The sequence below is a fragment of the Osmia lignaria genome, chromosome 6 (genome assembly GCF_051020975.1).
Source record: "Osmia lignaria lignaria isolate PbOS001 chromosome 6, iyOsmLign1, whole genome shotgun sequence".
NCBI lineage: Eukaryota > Metazoa > Arthropoda > Insecta > Hymenoptera > Megachilidae > Osmia > Osmia lignaria.
The window spans coordinates 8,503,056-8,521,848 of NC_135037.1; the positions used below are offsets into that span (position 1 = coordinate 8,503,056).

The window sequence follows — 18,793 nt, forward strand, 5'->3', positions numbered from 1 at the left end:
TGATCCAAGTTACAGAATTTATTTTTGCAAAAGAAAAAAAAAGAAAAGCGAAATTGCAATCAGTGTCGAGTTAATTTCTTAACACCCTGTATATCGATGTTGATTTATCTCATACTTATGCCACAATCGATGCGTTATGATAGCAGATACGATCGAGCGTGTGTGAGAATGTGCGAGAGCACGATTCTTCTCAGATCCACATGTGAATTTTCAGTTTAGCAAGGCCGCGTCGATTCGACGACAACGACGACCGTGAATCATTCCCTGGCTACTAGCTGGTCCATTCGCGACTATTATTCAGGTTTCGTCTCACGGTCAAACGGTCCACATATTGCTCTGCCCTTGCCGAGCGTCGATTTTTCTTGATAAGGCGAACCCGCCTTGTCCTTGCGTCAAAGGTCGATGGTAAATACATCGGCAGAGAGAAAGAGTCCTACCTTTAATTACTGGAACAAAGTTCTACTCAGCGAAAGTCTGGGAAAACCTCTATTCGTATTATCCTTTGCGTACGTCCCTTTTTTCGTTCTCCTTTGAGGTCCGTCGCGAAGATCGGAATTTTTTTGGTGAACGGTTGCACGAGAGTTGAAATTGATTTTTGGAAGAAATACTTTAGACAGCTGTTAATGAGCTTAATCTAATTTAGTAAAAATTTGGCTCTGTAATTTAAAGGTCATTAGGTTCACTGGTAGCCCTTGAGTAGCGAAGCCTGGGTCAATAATGACCCAAACTTACGAAACACACGCAAGAATTTATAATTTTTTTAACGAAAGGGTTTCATTTATAGGAAGAATAATTTCAAAAGACCAGTGTAAAATTTAGAAAATGCCAATGACGTGAAATACGAAATGAAATTAAAATTTGGGCTCTCTCCATGGTCCGCCGTCCGAGGGTTAGCATAATCGAATAACTGTGGGGAGAAATTAAAAGAAATTTGAAGTAGTATTAAAAAGGGGTTAATTCCACAATTTTTTCACGCACGAATCTCCATGGGTTGCGGCACACACGCACGCTCGAAATAGTTGTCTCCAGTGTCGACCCGTTTTTCCTTTCCTCTCCATCGACCCAGCGAAAAGGTCAATTATTGCATTACCGTGTGACGTGGGTGCGCGGGTGGAGCGTAAGAGATAAATCCGTTGTTGGATGAGCTACGTGTACACACACACAGACAGAGGCGCGCACAGGATGCTCTTGGTATCTCTGCCACGGTGGTTTCGAACTAAAAATAAGAACAACTCGTTAGTGGCGTGGAGAGGTTTGCTCGTTGATGGGTTTTGATAAGCTTGCAGTGGATTATGCTAAGGACCGTTTCAGCATGCTTTATGTAACTGCGATTCGAGGAAGTTTGGTTGAAATGTAAAAGAAGAAAGAAAGAAAGAGGAACACGTTGTGTTCCAGATATAAGCAACAGAAGCTCGTGAGATTCTGGCCTCCTTCAGAAACTTATTCTTCCTTCTTTTCATTTATTCTTCCTAGATTTCGTTCGGATACATTCGATTAATTAGTGCAACAAATTTAAAGATGTAGAGCGTGGAAAGTCTGACACGATTCGATGACATAAAAGCATCACAAAATAGCACTTATGGCACATCAATTTAAAGCTTAAAGTTTAATCAAAATAGTTACATAATCGCTTTATCAATATTCTTAATACAAACCGACTGGCTTCTAATTGAAAGAACCAATCAAATGTTTCAACGAAGAACCAACTAATTCATTTATTTAAATTGTTTGCATGAATATGATTACAAAATATTAGCTCTTCGGTAATAAGCGGGGAAGTGGCGTGGGTTCTGGTCGAATGGAATGTAAAGAACCCCGATGGTAGTTGTGTGTTCGCAGGTCGTCCCGCCGCCGTCAGCTTGGCACGTCACCGGGCTGGCTCCATTCGACGGCCATAATATATGCCGTCGTTCGCCGTTCACGGCGATAAATATTACAATATAATATTCGTGGCCGGGACACGGAGGATTCCCGGCGAGCCTTCGGGACCGAACCGAGAAAAGCCATATGATGAAGCGGCCGTGCAACAGCATGCGCCTTACAACGGGGATCGTATTACCTGAGACAACGAACAACGACCCTGGAAAACATCCTGCCTTTACGATTCTACAAATAGTGCCAGTCTGCCGTACGCGGCTCGTTTTTCCAATCGGAAATTATTAAACGCGTTTCCCGGCCAACGATATACAGGTAAGCGCGATTCTTCGGCTTCTCGAGGTCGTACACTTGGCTTCAGGATAGTGAACGAGGATCATTTGGTGAAAAAATAAAAAAAACAGACACATGTTGCTTTAACCCTTTAAGGAGAATGATTTATAAATCATGGTATGTTTATTTTGTTGTTTTGAAGACGAGTGTGACATGGGTTGTCTTCCAGAATTTCACTAACGAGTGATTATTAATTAACTGGGTATTTTTGTAATATATTTAATCAAGATTTTATGGTGGAATGGAATTATTGTAGGAAGAGACGGTTGGGTCAGTTTGATCGAGCAGAATTTGAAATGAAAGTTGACGAGTGGGAGGATGGAGGTGAAACTGAAGGATGAGGCTAGAGTTTGCGAAAGAGTTGCACGTAATGGTATATTTTTTACGTAATGGCTTTCTTTTATTGTTCGTTTATTGGTATGGTGGATCGTTGAACAATGAGACGGATAGTGCTTTCACTATCACTCTACTCGCACGGTTTTATATAATAATAGTATGTAATTATGGCGGAAGAGTTTCTTATTTGGCTAGTTTTCGTCTCTCGAGTTATGTATTTAAATTGTGTTTATAATTCATAATTTTTATTCGTAATTAAATTAATCGAAGACTTTACAATCCAGGCTACAAATTATGGTCCCAATTCAACAAATATGTTAATTAATATAAAATATTAAAATAGTCTTCTTCATCCTTCATCCTGGTCCGAGCAACAGTCACCTGAATTAAATTCTAAAAAAAATCAGACGTGCAATGTTTGACCGTGACTTTCTGAATCCCATCCTTGAACAATTTTGACCGATCGAAGTTTACGAATGCAAACGGTGACGCAGAAATACGTGGCCAATGTCAAGACGTTCCGTCCTCACCCTCGGTTCGCTGCGTTTGATCGCAGGTCGCCCTGGCGTCAGGCTGGAACGTCAGCGACCCCTCCTCCTCGTCCTCCTTCTAGGAGAGCCACCTACACGGCTCTCACACCCAGCGGGCTTACGTGTACGTGCACGTGGACCGTGTTCCGTGGAAGAACCGCAGGAAAACCACTACCTAACGGGCCGAACAGTCCGTTCCTGTCGACGTACCACTACCCAGATGCACGCGTATGTTAAACTCGTGCGATTCGAGTGCAATAGAGAGCCAAGAGAACGTGCCCCCACTCGGGACGGAACTCGAAGGTCGAAATCTCTTGGCAGCACAGGTCGGGTCCGAGCGTCGATGATTATTGCTAATTGTCGCTACTTGAATTGAATGGTTAAAGTGCATTGGGATAATTGGTAAGGTACATAGTAATAATTATACGTATAATGCAATACCAACACTGGTAAGATTTTGGTAAGATGCATAGTTAAGTCATTATATAAGAATTGCTATAATACTTAGGAAATTATTAATTTATTATAAATAATTTTGCTAATAGAAAATACTTTATTAGTAAAATTAGCGATTGAACAGTCGTCGATTCGTTTTTCCCACTGAACTAACAATAAGTCCGAACTTAAGTTCGTATTTCGGTTCGTGCGCAGTCGTACTACGCAACACGTGGAGGAGTGGGGGTATCTTCTCTCACCGCGCGTCTCGCTCGCGAATCGTTCGAGCGCGATGTATGGTACAGTGCGAGGCGATGCGGGAAGAAAAGAATACGCGGAACAGGTAAGAAAGGGAGACAGGTACATAAACACGAAGAGCGGAATACTCTCTCGGGAGAGGAGCAATGTACATAGGTGGAAAGTACGTATCCATGAGTACGTGTCCCTTTACTCGAAACGTCCAGGTAAATTGAATGTGTGAGTAGCTTAGGGACGTTGCAAGGGGCAAAGAGGGACATAGGTGAATCTTGACATTTATATGTATGTGACCTGTCCCGTGCAGAGGCATTCGTCTACTTAGAACGTACGTGTAGGTGTACGCACGTATTATTCCGAAGATCTTCCAATGTGTTTTACGCTCGCGGCATCTAGCCGCTACGTTTTACCATATGCGGGAGATTTAAACACGCTTGTGCATGGAATAGTCGCGTGTATTGTATGGGAAAATTGCTGTTGCAGGACGACCCATAGGCTCGTGCTTGTTCTAATATATCATACGATTGTTTCCTCCACCTTTTCGTGGCTGTTGCAGAGGAATCCTCGGAACGTAGGGTTCCGTAGAGATAAATAAATTGAATTTCAAGAGACATGCCTTGAAACTGTACCACGATTGTATAATATTTTCATTTCTATATATTCATTGGCGTAACATTCGATTTTCATATTATCCAAAGCCTTGGTGTTAAAATATGAAAAAATTCGGCGCTATGACATCGAAGTCGCGATACGAAATTCAGTGTCACAGTGCAATTTCTAATTTTCTAATCACGTAACTTTAATATTTGTTTCTATCGGGTATGGATTTATGACGTCGGTCAGCGGTGACCCCCATGACAGTCAATTGCTCACTCTTCAAGCCGCGGTATCGTTCGCGCTCACGCGTGCCCGCGCGTGGGCAGAAACACCGTGTGTGCCCCGTCGATTTGTCCTTTTCCCGTATGATTTCCGGGTCGGAGAGCAGAGGACGGCATCGACGACAGATACTCGGGTAGGATAAAAGGAAGGTAGGATTGTCGATGATTTCTATTCGAACACGAGCGAAAACGCACGAGACGCAGGGAACGATAACGCTGCGCATGGCGTTAAACTTTATTGCGTTCAATTTAAAAATAGAATTCTATCTGGAAGGAAGAGAGACGTAACGCGGGCATGAAGAATGTGTCGGCTAAAGATACGTTGGGCTGCGCACACTGGCTCGCGTCCGACCTCTTGCTTGTCGATGGAGTTCCTTCTTGGAAAATTTTAATGTTTATAATGTATGTAATATTCCGTGCATTTTGTAATTTGCGTATCGGGCCGACGATGACGATTACGATCGAGTCGCTTTTTATTTTGAAACGTAACGATCTCGATAAAAACTTGATTAATTTATTTTTCAATTTGAACTTTTCTCTCGACACCTCGGAAATTATCATAATATTAATGCTAATTAGAATTTTCTCTTGATTACTCGATCGTATTTTATCTTCCGTCGTCGATCACCATTGACGGTATGAAAATTGATCGATCATTGTTCGCATTGAGAAGCATCAATTGAATGTTTCCTTATTTTCTCAGCGAATTATCTGCTGATTTCAAAGGAAACTAAACGACACGAGTTAGTGCACTTTAGACTCGCCGATACGCTTACTGTAATCACTGCGTACGCGTACACAGTATAGATCTAATATATTATTCAATCGGTCATAGGACGGTAAAACTTGTTCAAATCTAACGCGCATTAGAAATAACCATAGACTTGCAAACAATTTTCCTTGAATAACAAATTTTATAGAGCCGTATAATTCTGCAAAAATGTTCATAGACCATTTTCGTGGAAACCTAACGAATCTATACGAATTCCAAATATTTTTGAACCATTATCTGACAGCCTATAATTTCTTAACTCTTCTATAACAATATAGGGTGTAATTTTTGTAATAACCCAGAAGTATTATTGGAATTTTTTTAAAAAATATATTTAAACAACTATTATGGGTCGATTTATAGGAGAGAGAAGCGCGCGCCATTTAAATCGGCGTGGCGACGTATCTGGACTGGAGCGTATTATTACCATCTATAGGAGTCGTTGGCGAACGATCGAACGGATCGGTGATTTATGTGGTTAGCCGTGTGTGGAGTACGCCTGGTGTGGCGCAGCTCGCTCGTTGTTTGTGCACGCGCGTAAGAAAGTGCGTACGCTGTTCGGAGTCGGAAGAAGGAGTCGGGTACAAGCGCACCGAGGGACAACGAGCGAGAGAGAAATGCAATGAGAACCGGATGATAAAGAGAAAGAGAGGGTAGAAAACTGTGCGGACGATCGGGATGCTAATTCGTTTTGCTCGCTTCCTCGGCTTCTTCGTCCTTTTCTGCGAATGCAGATCGTCGGCGGACGACCTCGTGGAATGCGTTCCTCGTCTCGTCGTGGCAAGCTCCGGGGACTCGAGCTAAGGGACTCTTAGGATCGCCAGAGTTCATTCAACACGCTCCTTGTCCCTCGAATCGTCGAAAATCACGTTTTGTCCGGCGAATAAAGAATCGTAACGATATCCGAAAGATCAAATGCCAACGGGAATCGTTCGATAACAGGTAGAAAATTGAGCAATAATTGTAAACGTGGATTTAAGACTGTTTAGGGGGAATTTGTAATGTCTGCATCCTATAGAAAAATTTGCATTTGAATTATTATGGTCGCAAGGATAGAATTAAAACTACACTTAACCTGTTAAATGAATTTGACGAATATATACGTCACTTAAAAAACGCAAATGAAATGTTTTTGACGAGTATATTCGTCAATTGAAAAAATGTACAATTTAGTTTAAAAATATGAAATTGCAATGAAAAGTAAAAACAATGTCATATAATTGTATTTGATTCTGATTTTAATTCCGCCCTCTAGGGTGGACTTTTGATAATAACTTTCACAGCTAGCAGGTTAAAATGAAATTCCTTTAATTATAGAAAGTATATTATTACATTTTTAATAACATACAACGTGAAAATTCTTAATTTAATATGAAATTTCTCAGACGTGCTTAAAAATGAATGGTATCACTGACCGAGGATGGAAAGTGTCAGTTGACGATGCTCATCGAGGTGCAGATATTTCTCTTTATAGGACATCGATCCCCCATCTGGGCGTCGATTTCTCTTTTTTTCCGCACAGTTAGAGAGCATTTCCCCTTTCGCTGTACGCTTGCCCGTGGTCATCGAGTAACAAGCCGATCTCTATGAACGCTCAACTAGGATAACAATAGCCCGATCCTTGGATATCCGATCGTCAACCTTTCGATGAGTATTCAAGTTGGAGAAAACGAAAAAAAACAAAAAAAAAAAAAAAAACACGAGATACCATTTTCCTTGCGATCCGTGAAACGCGAGAGAACCTAGTTTACGACCCTTTCGCAACTCGCGTTAATATCGGTCGCACGAGCAGAGAGCAGCTTACGGTTCTCTCGATAATTGTAAAATTAGAGAGCATGCATTCGCGCCTGCTAGAGACAAGAGAAACGAGTTTACCGGGGGCCTTTCGCGGTCAAAGAATCTAGAAAAGAAACTTCGAGACGCTTGAACGTGCCAAGAATACGAAACTACTCCCACAATTACGCTCGTTGATCCTTCTGATTGTTCTCCAAATCGATTTCTTCATTTAACTTCTGGTAGTCGTTGAAAGTAACCGTTCCTTTTTTTTTTTCTCGTGGAAATATACAGAGTATCGTGCAAAGAGATAGTACAAACTTGATTATAGATTCTGTATGAAAAAATAGATAAAACAGTGTCAACTGAAATTATTTTGTATCGCGCTTCTGTTTCAATATAATTCATTTTGGAAACTTAATTACTAAATGTAATTATGTTTCATACAGAATATAGGGTAAAGTAATGATGCAAATGGAACAATAATTAATTCTGTACGAAAAAATAGACTTGAAGTTTTTGGTATTAGGTTTTTTTTTTTCAATTTATTTTGGAAATTTATTCGGTATGCAGGACAAGGTTCTTCTTCAAGTATCAGTTAGGCGAATTGGTCGCGGATTCGTTTATCAATTTCGCGAGGACGCGGAACGCATTGACACGAGCATGAGTCAAGGAATACATACGTTTGAACGATGGAACGCGAGAGAGCCGACGAAGATAGCGAAATACCATAAGGTTTTTCGCGATAGCCAACGTTGAACCACGGCGAATATCGGCGCGGCGTTATGTCCTAGATAGTATACATTCCAAGCTGAAGTCATTTACTCCTCGTCAAGATGGAATATTAGCGACTGGCCTGTGCGTTGCGTTTCACTCTGCGAATGGGTTAAACGCGTATGTACGATTGAAATCGGTGAATAACAGTTTCCGCGTTGCGAGTCCGACCGTCATTTTCAAGATTGTTTCACGTCTGCTCCCTTCGAATAGAGAGAGGATTCTTGACGCCTCCTTTCGGGAACTAAAACGTAACAAGAAATTAATTAAACCTTTCTAATTTGCAATTATTCTAATTACAATAATTTTATTATGTAATTTAAATTTTCCACTTGCCACGATATTATGATATGATATTTTCACGTGGGATTTTCGCTAATTATCGATTTCCATCTAATTACAATAATTTTATTTTGTAATTAAAATTTTCCATTTGCAATTTTGCAAAATTATAACATCAATATTACTCAGAATTCTCTTCAATTTTCTTAATTTTGAATCGTTCTGTAGGATATTTTCACGCGGGATCTTCGCCAATTACCGATTTCTCTAATCAGAATAAAGCGACGTGATTAGATACCGAGAAAAAGTTTTTATTCATCTATAAATTTCACAGCGTCCTTTTAATATTAATAACATAGAAAATATAGTAGAAATAGAAATTGATATTGACTGGTTCATAAAACTTTCCTTTTAAACACTGTACATTCAGTTTGTAATAAAAATCTCATCGTTGATAACTATAAATCATACAAAAGCTTCGGTACGATCTTCCCACGAATTGTTACAGCGGTGCCGTAATCTTTAAAAAAAAAAAAAAGAAATGGTTCTCTCTCGGTAGTACGAGGTAAACACAGTTCTCATGTTCCTGCAATTAATCACGATCAACGCTGGTAGTCCATAAAAAAACATACTGAACAGTACGATTCCATACCAACAATACCAACTCGACAATCCTTCCACTGATTCCCGATACCGTGCTTTATAAAACGTTTCCCCGGCGCTGTAAATCAATAACTACGTGCCGCGCTAAAAACATAATCGTCTCGTGAAATCTTCCCACTTACAATCGAAACGACAGCCAATAAACGCTTCGCTCTCCCTTCTCCGTACAATTAGTAACCGCGTATCATACTAAAAACATAATCATGTGCATCATTGATGGTTCATAAAAACTATTCAAGGAATCGGTCCTCTGGTCGTTATCAGAAAGCAAAGGACCCTTTTAGGAGGATTCTTTATTCGCAACCGAAAGAAAGAAGGAAGAAGGTTTCTTTAGAAATTTGTTCCTAAGAAAATGCAAATTTGATTGAAGAAATTTATTTTTGGAATAGGATATTCATTCCATTAGTTAATATTTTATATTTATATAATAAATACATAAATTGGACCAAGCTATAAGGTGGAATATAGAAAAAATTTAGTAATGTTGAATGTATCATCGATTTCAATAAAAGGGAAAAATGATCGACGAGGAAGATGAAAAAGTTTTCCTTGGAAATTTGTTTCTAAGGAAATGGAAACTCGATCAAAGAAACAAGATATTCATTGCACTGGTTAATATTGTAATAATTGTGTCTTATGCACAAGTTGGGCCGAGCAATAAAAGAATTTAATGACGTTGAACGTATCATCGAGTTCCATTCGATTTCAATAAAAGCGAAAGACGATCGACGAGAATGATCCGCGAAGCAGGTTCGTCTCGTTTCCTTTCTGGAATCTTTTAAAAGGCGTCGATCTGTCAGCGGGTCTGTAAAACCATAGCCAGAGACCACAGTCGTGATAAAAGAGACTTAGAAACACATAGCGATGTGTAGGTAAAGTACTTGCTCGCTGAAGCGCGCTCGCGCACGCCCGCGAATGTTTCAGTTTCGTGAGTATAGACTCGGTAGGAGTAATAATCGTATACCGTTACTTCTTTCGAAAGGCCGTTGACTCAATTGCGCCCCGGATAAAAGAGGCGGTTCACGAGTCGTCCGCGACCGGTGCACGGGATATATCGGTGCTCTACCGTGTCTCTACACACCTACATTTCCACGTGTTCACCTACGAAACGAACAGATTCACGCTTGATTCTAAGCTCGACCAGCCGATCGATGATTTCGAGGTCATCCGATGGACGATCTTAAAGACACGCCGACATTATGTTAAAATTTCCGCCAAAACGAGAGTAATATAAAATCAACGAGCTTCAATGTCAAAAAAAGAAGGAAATGCATCGATTCTAATTATTTATATTTATAAATCATTAAGCTACCGAAATTTCTATTGTCCACCGCAGAGAAGCTACTCTGTTGCATTTTTTTTTTTACGCCTTCTTTTTCACGGGTTCAGGTCCCGAAGAGTAGGTATATATTCCTAAGGACCGACTTTCTTTCTTCGAATGTTTCCCCACGACTTTTATAGCTCCGAGTCGATAGAATCTATTATAACCTGACTACCTAACCGAACAAAGTTCCTTTAAGGGTCAATTCCGGAGTCGTTTAAATGATCATATTTCAAAGTTCGAAAACGTTCAGCATAGCGTTTCCTCTTAAGAGATTCGTTCTCGCTAAAAGAAGCATTAATTGAAAATCATTTTCCTCATTCGAAGGATGTTTATTAATATTTATCATTAGCAATTACCGAGTTGTTTGAACTTCCAGATATACTTGTAAGTTTCTTCCCCGTTTGTCATCCGATCCAAGTGGTCCGCAGGAAAGGCGAATCAACACGGTGGTTCCGTTCGAACGGTTCGCCTCGGTTCACGTCGGTTCAGACGGTTCTAGGAGGTGCAGTCGCGTATTCGCGCGCTGCCGAACGCGCACTTCCTATTTCCAAGCCATCGGCGACCCGCTCCTCTGGCGGGTGCATTTTGAAAGTTGAAACACATTCGCGACCGAATTCATCCTGATTACTCGCCGCTGCGCTAAATACCTGTTTAGTGATTCCGCTGCCGCGTGCCACTTTCACGGCAAAAATCTGTCGAACATGCTCGATCGCGCCGGCACGGGAGGAGCGAGCGAGTACGCACCGGACAATGAAGCTTTTCGCTCTGTTCTATAGGAATCATTGAAATGAAATATTTTTTATTTCATTTTTCTTGTTTCATGTTGATCGTTTGATATTGATTTTCGTATGAATCTCTAACGATATGCTGTTTGGTGTGCCAGCTAATGCGCAGGTATAAGAGGCGCGCGTCTAAATTCATCGGTGATTCGTCGCCATCCTAAACGAACAAATACGGGGCCCGCGGTCGTTCTCGACGGAGTTACTTCCATGACAAAGGCCGGTCAAACCTGCCTGACAACCTGTAAAATTCCTATGAATGAGCGCAACCTTCTCTCCTCTCTGGTGACCAGTGCGCTGTCCGGGCTGGTGGCTCTCTTTTTCGAGTGCGCGCGCGACTCGACTGGACTCGAGCCGAGTCGAGTCGAGTCGAGTCGAGTCGACTGGATTCGACTCGGTTCGACCTCGTCCGTTATTAAATTCCTCGACCTCAAGAAGTCGGGTGGCTCCTCCGGTTCGGGATCATGGGGGAGAGACAGGGAGAGACTGAGAACTCGTGCCACGTGACACAGGCGTCGATTCTTTTCGGGACTCTACGTATGTGTATGGACCCGTGGTGACCACCATTTCTTTTTTCTTTCTGATCGAGATCGCGTTAACCTATCGACGCGTCGGGTCAAGAGATGCCGAGTGTTTAGGACGTCGAACCGTTAACCCTTTCGGTGTCGAGTCACAGTTACGTACCAATGTTAAAAGTATGGTACCAAAAATAAAATATAATTTTGTAGATGATTCCATTCTATGAACCAACAGTAGTGTATATACATAGATTCTTGTTTGATATTATTATCTTTTGTTCATCTTTATTGCTTTTTTTTTTCTTATTCTTCAATGACAAATTTATTGATTATAAAGTGTCGATTTATCCTTGCAACTTTGGGTGTGTTGAGACAGGTGGACAAATGAGGGAAAAAAGGGAAAATAAGAAAAGCGATGATTTTAAGGACACGGGAGGCATTAACCAGGTGGCGAGGAGCAGGATTATCCGCAACGAGGAGGTCAAACACATTCTCGATCGTCAAGGTTGCACAAGCTTGGCCTGGCTAGTACGCGCGTATCCGCTCGAGCCCAAGCGCGTTACGCATTTGCATAGCCGCGGCTGTTCTTTAAATTTCTAACACGAATAGCCTGTGGCCGTCCTTGCCGGATGTCTCAATTTTCTGTGCGGTATGCAGTAACTATGACTAATACGTCCGCGTATCGCAACACGCCAGAAATGGCAATCGTGACGCGTTGCGACAATCGATGCTCTCGCTTCTAAGAAGAAAGAAAAAAGAATTAGAAACACCGTTTGAGAAACGTTCGAGTTCTAAAAAGCAATGTTAGATTTTCTAATAAAGTGGTATACCTTTCAATGGATCATATTGGTTAAAATTAGGCTTTTAAAGAAACTCTCCTTGAAATAATTAGAAGTTTCCATTTTTCAATAGTTTAGACTAAGAAAGTTGAAATTAGAAGAGTAATTAACACTTTGAACCCTATTGAGGTCATAGATGACTGGTTATTTGCAGAGAAAATTAGTGAAATAATTAAGAAATGAAGAGACAGGGTGACTTGTATTACTGAAGTTACGATTGTAGTTCAAAATAAGAAATTGAGAAAATAGATGGAAAAATTAATTTTTCATAGTATCTCATTAGATAATTAATTACCGAGTTAATGAAATTTTTCATACGAAATTAATGTGAATATTACGTCATAAAGTAAGTGGAAAATATTCCACGACTGGCTTCAATTAAAAGGATTTTTGTAATCAACAGGTGGTACGAAGTTTAGAAAATAGCAGTCTGATCGCAAACGACAGGTGTTCCTTTATGAAAGGCATTGTTTTAACAACAGAAGAGTATTATTTGTCGGCTGATTTGTTTCACAATAATCGTGTAACCTCTGCTTCTTCGTTCATTCATTCCTAGATGTAAAAAGTATATTATTTTGTTCAAATTAAAACACTTTTGATCATAGAAATTACAATAAAATATTACGTGTATACACTTTAGGACATTAATGAATTAAAAAATAATATTTATCCAAAATTATAATAAAATGCAACATTCAAAACTTCTATCCTTTTACAAAATCACAACGCATTCCAGCATTATCATAATAAGTCACGATATATTTATTCCAAGCATTAAGTTCTAAATCCCGTTGGATTCCTTCAATCGTACTCGATTAGAGTGATTTTTGTCCTCGACAAATGGCAGGCGGTTTTGAAAATAATCGATTTGATCGGTCGTACGGTAAAGCGTTGTTTCCCGAAAGATATTGTTGCATGAAAACACAGCCGAGCCGAGTTCTTTGTTGTACAGTTTGCTTTAAGACGGTCGTATATTATGCAGGTTTAAAACGTTTCAGGATTATTGCAAATGCTACGAAACGTGCCCGTTCGTCTCTTATCCACGATCAACCGCTTATCGCGTCTCGTTGTTTTTCTTCGAAATTCGAGCAAACGAACGTTATACGGTACAAACATGCTGTTTACGAGAGGTGTTTAAAATCGCCGACGTAATTGCCGCCTACCGAAAGAAGAAAAAAAAAAAGAAAGAATAAAAGAAACATGAATATAAAAACTTCAAATTAAAAATGGTTATTTGAATTTCAATTCTCGAGAAGCTCGAAGCAAAATCAAAGTCGACCGACGAAACAATTATGCGTGCAAATTGCGCAATCAATCGACCCTTACATAATAGACGTTACGTCTTAGAACATTAGAGGCTCGATTGATTGGTGTTCGAACTGGCGAATCGTTCGACCAGGGTAACATCGTCGAGGTCGGTGTGAAACAATAGCGAATATTAGACGCGCCTTCGACAGGAAACCAAGTGAAAGTGCAACACGGTTTGCAAAAAGAACGATTGATCCGCTTGTACATATACGCGTCGAAGGTTTCAAGCGGAGTTACGCGTGTACGCGCGTCAGGACCGTGCGAAGACGCGTGTTCCCCGTGAGAACCGATGTCTATGTCGCGGTGGGAAACGTGCTGCATACGCGACACGACTTCTTCCGTAAGCGGAAACGTCGATGGTGGCCAACCATCAGGATGGTAACCAAATTTACGATGAATTTAAATAATTTCAAAATAGCTAATTCGATGCAAAGCTTTTTCATTTAGCCGAATCAGATACAGTACCTTCTAAAACAATCTTGCTACGTTTCGAGCAACTGCTTTCTCCAAGATACGTAATCAGTTCTGGAAACTGATTACCAATATCTCGAGCGTCGTTAGCTCGAGATAAGGAATTACCAACGGTTCGGGAATGAAATTGCTAAAAGTAGTGCATTATGATATAGAGAAATGAATAAATTATAATTATACATATACTAATTATAAAAAATTAAAGAAATAATAAAATTAGTAACAATAATGAAAATAGAAATTTGCTAGAAGTAGTGCAATATGATATAGTCGATAGAGAAATGAATAAATTATTATTATATACTAATTATAAAAAATCAAAGAAATAATAAAATTTCTTCAAAAGTTCTTCTGACAGTGGGATAATAATATTGAAGGTTATTTGCAAATTTATAATTTTTCAGATTATTCGTGTCGGAAGGTTATCCTTGGTAAGGTTTCCATGCTTCCCTCTAAGCGGGGTCTCACGGTACCCACCCACGCTCGCGCGAGTGTGCTCAAGTAGCCCGAACCACGCTCTCCACGGCACTACGCATCGAGATTCTTCCTGGTATGCGCATCGGTGCTCACGTGAACGCATGCATCATTCGCTCGTAAAGACATCTCTGCAGCGAGCGGATACGTGGCGGCGCGATGGGTATATGCACGCGCGCGGAACGCGACGCGACGCAACTCTCGTAGCCGGTGTCGCGTCGCGTTCTTTCGCGAGGTCGCGTTTCGCCCGCTATCGAACCCGATAACGAGCCACCGCGTGATAAGCCTTAGATATACCACAGGTACACGAATCGTTAGTTTCTTGCTAGAGAAATATTACAGAAACTATGAACCAAAGACACATTTTATATATTTAATTTAATTTAATTAAAAAATGAAATAGCGCTACTAATTTCCATGGAAAAATTAAAATAAAAATTACATTTCTTTTCCCTCGGTACTGTATAGAATGTAAAATCAAGCAAGTGTGGAGGAATAATTGAGAAATTGAGATTCTGTAGGCTGGTGCGCGTAGCAAGGTAACAGGAGGGAGACCTGAGGATCGAACGTCAGGAGCTGGCGAGGTCACTGAATAGCTTAAAGGTCGACCGCCTATATCCACCTAGCAAACAATATCCCGTGGGAATCCTTTTCCTGATTGAAGGAGACCGCGATAGCTGTTGTTACGTTCTATGTACAGTTTCCAGCAGGCACAGCCTTCGAAATCCACTTCCAGGAAGAAGCTGAAATATAATGGAGACCATTGGTGGCTCGGTCGATCCGCGTGATCTTTTTGGCAAGGAAAGCGTATTCGAAGGGTCGAAAGCGGCGTGTAACGCCGTAGTAATTGAATACCACGAAACGTCGTTCTACTGCGGCTAACGAGCGAACGAAGAAGGTCGAATCGAAGTCGACGCGGTGACTTTATCGATGACTTCACGCGATCTTTCGTTAGCGTCAACGAGGATCGGATACGGTCCCCGGTGTCTCGCTTCAACCTCGAGTGGGTAGCAACGAAGACAGGCAACATTGTGTATATTTGATGGATAATAACATCCTTCTTAAGCGAAGGAGGATACCATTGTTGGCTTCATTATGTTCCCTTTCTCGACTGCATTCTAACTATATATGCATCGTGCCATTCATAAGTTAGAACACTTTCGAACGAATAAAATTGCAGCAGCCCATGGGACTGCGCAGAATATGCAACATCAAAGTGTTCGTTCGTTTAACCCCTTCGCCTGTGATTTGTTCGATAGTTGAGTCAGCCGGAGCTAACTATTCGTTGCTTGAATTTTAAAACAAATATAGGAAAATAAAATATGCATACATAGAGTTCAACGATCTTTGACTGAGAAAATTATGATTACAATTAAACTCGAAATTCAACCATACTAAAAGTATCAGCCAAAAATATATTTGAACTGTAAGTACCGTGACACGATTTTGTACGACAAGGGTTTAAGTGGTTCTAAACTTTCGACCAAAGGTATAGTTTCACCTGTTCCAAAAGTATCAAGTAATTTATTCGATCGTTAATAATTTGGTGCAAGTGGGAGAGAATTCATTTGCAACCCGTCCAGGCATAGGTTTGCATCGCGATTAGCGTTTCGCGGCGATGATGACTCCGTAGGAGCGAGCCGATAGAAGGTGCTGTCGAGGTCGCTGTCCACCCTGAGGTCACCCTCCTGTACCGACCGAACAATATCCGATGGGAACCCTTTGGCCGCGAGCGAGAGGAGAGAGAAACGGAGAACGCTGTTCGTAGGAAGAACGAGACGATGAGAAAGAGAGGAGACGAGAAGGTGGAGAGAAAGAGAGAGAGATGAGAGGCGTGCTAGCTGTTCACATTACCTTACTTACTATACGGGGTCAATGCCACTGCGTCCGTCCCGCGGCCCCACTTCACTTCACTTGGCTTCACTTGCCTCTCCCTTCGCTCTTCTCTCTCACCGTCCCTCTTCCACATCCTCTTCCTTCTCTTCTCTCTTGCGTTTCTCTCTCACGCGTTCCTCCTGAGACCTTCCTTCCCCTTACTCGTCCCTGGCGTGGCTCGCGAGTTCTCCGCACGGACGTTTCTTCCTCTTCCTTCCATCCACGTCCGATCCTCGACGCAGAGGAGTAGTCGTCTTCTTCTCGTTCGTCGGTACCGTTTTCCCCTTCTCTCTTCTCCTTCTTCTTCTTCTTCTTCTTCTTCTTCTTCGTCGTCGTCCCTTAACCCGCTCCATCTTCGCCGAGCCACCCTCGCACCCTTTGCTCCCCTCGCGACTCCATCACGACCACCCCCACCGAACATTCTCATCGACCGTTCGTGTATAAGAGCACAGAGAGAGAGTGGCTGTTCGGTATCGTCTCTTGGTCGCTTCCCCTCCGCGGTTACTTTTCTTCTTCCTTTCTTTGCCTTCTTTCATTCTTTCATTCTCCACGCGCTCTTCTTCCATCCACCTCGTTCGCCTCCTCTCAGTCGTACTCGGATCTTCGTTGCTGACTCTTCCTCCACCTTCTTCTTCTTGTTCTTCTTGTCCTTCTTGCTCTTCGTCCCGATAAGACCGCTGCTTCCCGTAGGTATAAACTATTCCAAAAATTCGTACTGTTATTATTATCACTTAACCATTCCCAGCAGCGGAGGGCTGCGATCTTGCAACACAATGCGAGACTTTGTTCGCGACCGATCCAGCAGCGCACGTTCACGATCCCCAGTCTCTGAAGGAGAAGCACTCGCGCTATCTCTTTGGTGGTCTCTCTCTCTCTCTCACGGGTCGAATCGATTTTACGAGAGTTTCTACTCTCCTTCTCTTTCTCCTGCTGCTGCTGCTGCTAGTGCCGCTGCGCCTTTTGCTTCTTCTTTTTAATTTTCATCTCTTTTCTTCGCTTTTTCTGGCCGTCTCCTATAAACCCCATACCACGTCTCAACGGCTACCTACAGCCAGAGTGCTCTCTTTCCTTCGGTGTCTGTATTCTTTCATTTCGGGATCGAGGGTGAGAAAGGATGAATGATCGTTAGGGAGGATGGACTGTGCGGTTCCGAGGCTTAAAGCATCGTTCCGTCGAGATTGAAAGAAGCTGCGAGCTGCCCTCGAGCTTCGAGTTTTATTTCTGCGCGAGAAGGTTTTAGATTCTACTGTCGACAGATAAACGTCGTCCATCTTTGCGAGAATTAGACCCGGTATACATTTTTTCTACGTTTACGGTACGTTTACGGTACGCTTACGGTACGCTTACGGTACTCTTACGGTCTGTTTACGGTGCGTTTACGGTCCGTCTACGCTACGATCTCGGTTCGATCAATTATTAATCCCGTATTTAAATTGTAGACGTTGACATTACAGATAATCTCGAATATAACTAGTTGGACCGCTCACGGTACGCTTACGTTACGTTTACGGCTCGCATACGGTCCATTTACGGTCCGCTTACGCTCCGATCTCGGTATCATCAATTAATATCCTTATTTAGGTTGTAGGCGTTTAATCTTTGAATTTTATTCTAATCGACACTGTCTGTTCGTTTACGTTCCGTCTACGCTCCGTTTACGGTATGCTCCCGTCGATATTGTGAATAGTACCTTAGAAATGTTGATCACGACATCGCACCATCGACCTTGCGGATAGAAAATGGGCGAGAAAATTGAAAGGGGACCGGTTTCGTGCGGCGATCGGCAAGCGATCAATAATTCGACGATCGAACGGCGATGTTGTTTTAGGTATCGCTGATCGATTCGTGACGATGACCTGTTAACACTTTCGCGATCTTTTTGTACGGAACAGACGGAGAACCTCTCGATGTAACAGCGTTGTTCTTTTTGTAAGGTTCAGGGTTTTTTGATGTAACGATACCGAACCAGAATGGTCTTTTGATGGTTCATATAGTCGCCCCAGTGATAATTGCTTTCTTAGTTGTTTTATGAGGTGTTCTTTCGGTACTTCATTCTTAATTAAAGGTTTATTGCTATTATTATCATATTTGGTTGAAAGCTTCAATTTTCGTTAATTTTAACTACTGACCAGTTTCTTAATGGGCAAGAATTAGTATCAATGTAAAAAAATCGTGTGAAGCTCATTTTTCTTTTATACTACGATACTCATACACCTTATAGGATATCCGATAGGACGAAAATAGATGATAATGCAGCTATTTATAGTTTCCTAATTACACGTAACCTGTGATACTAGAT

General features: G+C 41.5%; 1 protein-coding gene across 3 annotated transcripts in view; it reads left to right on the forward strand.

Moving 5' to 3' along the window:
• Cep290 (Centrosomal protein 290kDa) overlaps positions 1 to 18,793 on the forward strand; it is a 140,617-nt gene that overhangs the window by 110,263 nt on the left and 11,561 nt on the right. Inside the window, exon 25 of one of the 3 annotated variants that reach the window (XM_034318411.2) lies at positions 1,826 to 3,167. The exons of the other annotated variants lie outside the window; for them this stretch is intronic. The gene's annotated coding sequence lies outside the window, so the exon portion shown is untranslated. Of the gene's footprint in view, positions 1 to 1,825; positions 3,168 to 18,793 lie in introns of those variants that run through there. 3 annotated transcript variants of the gene reach the window in all.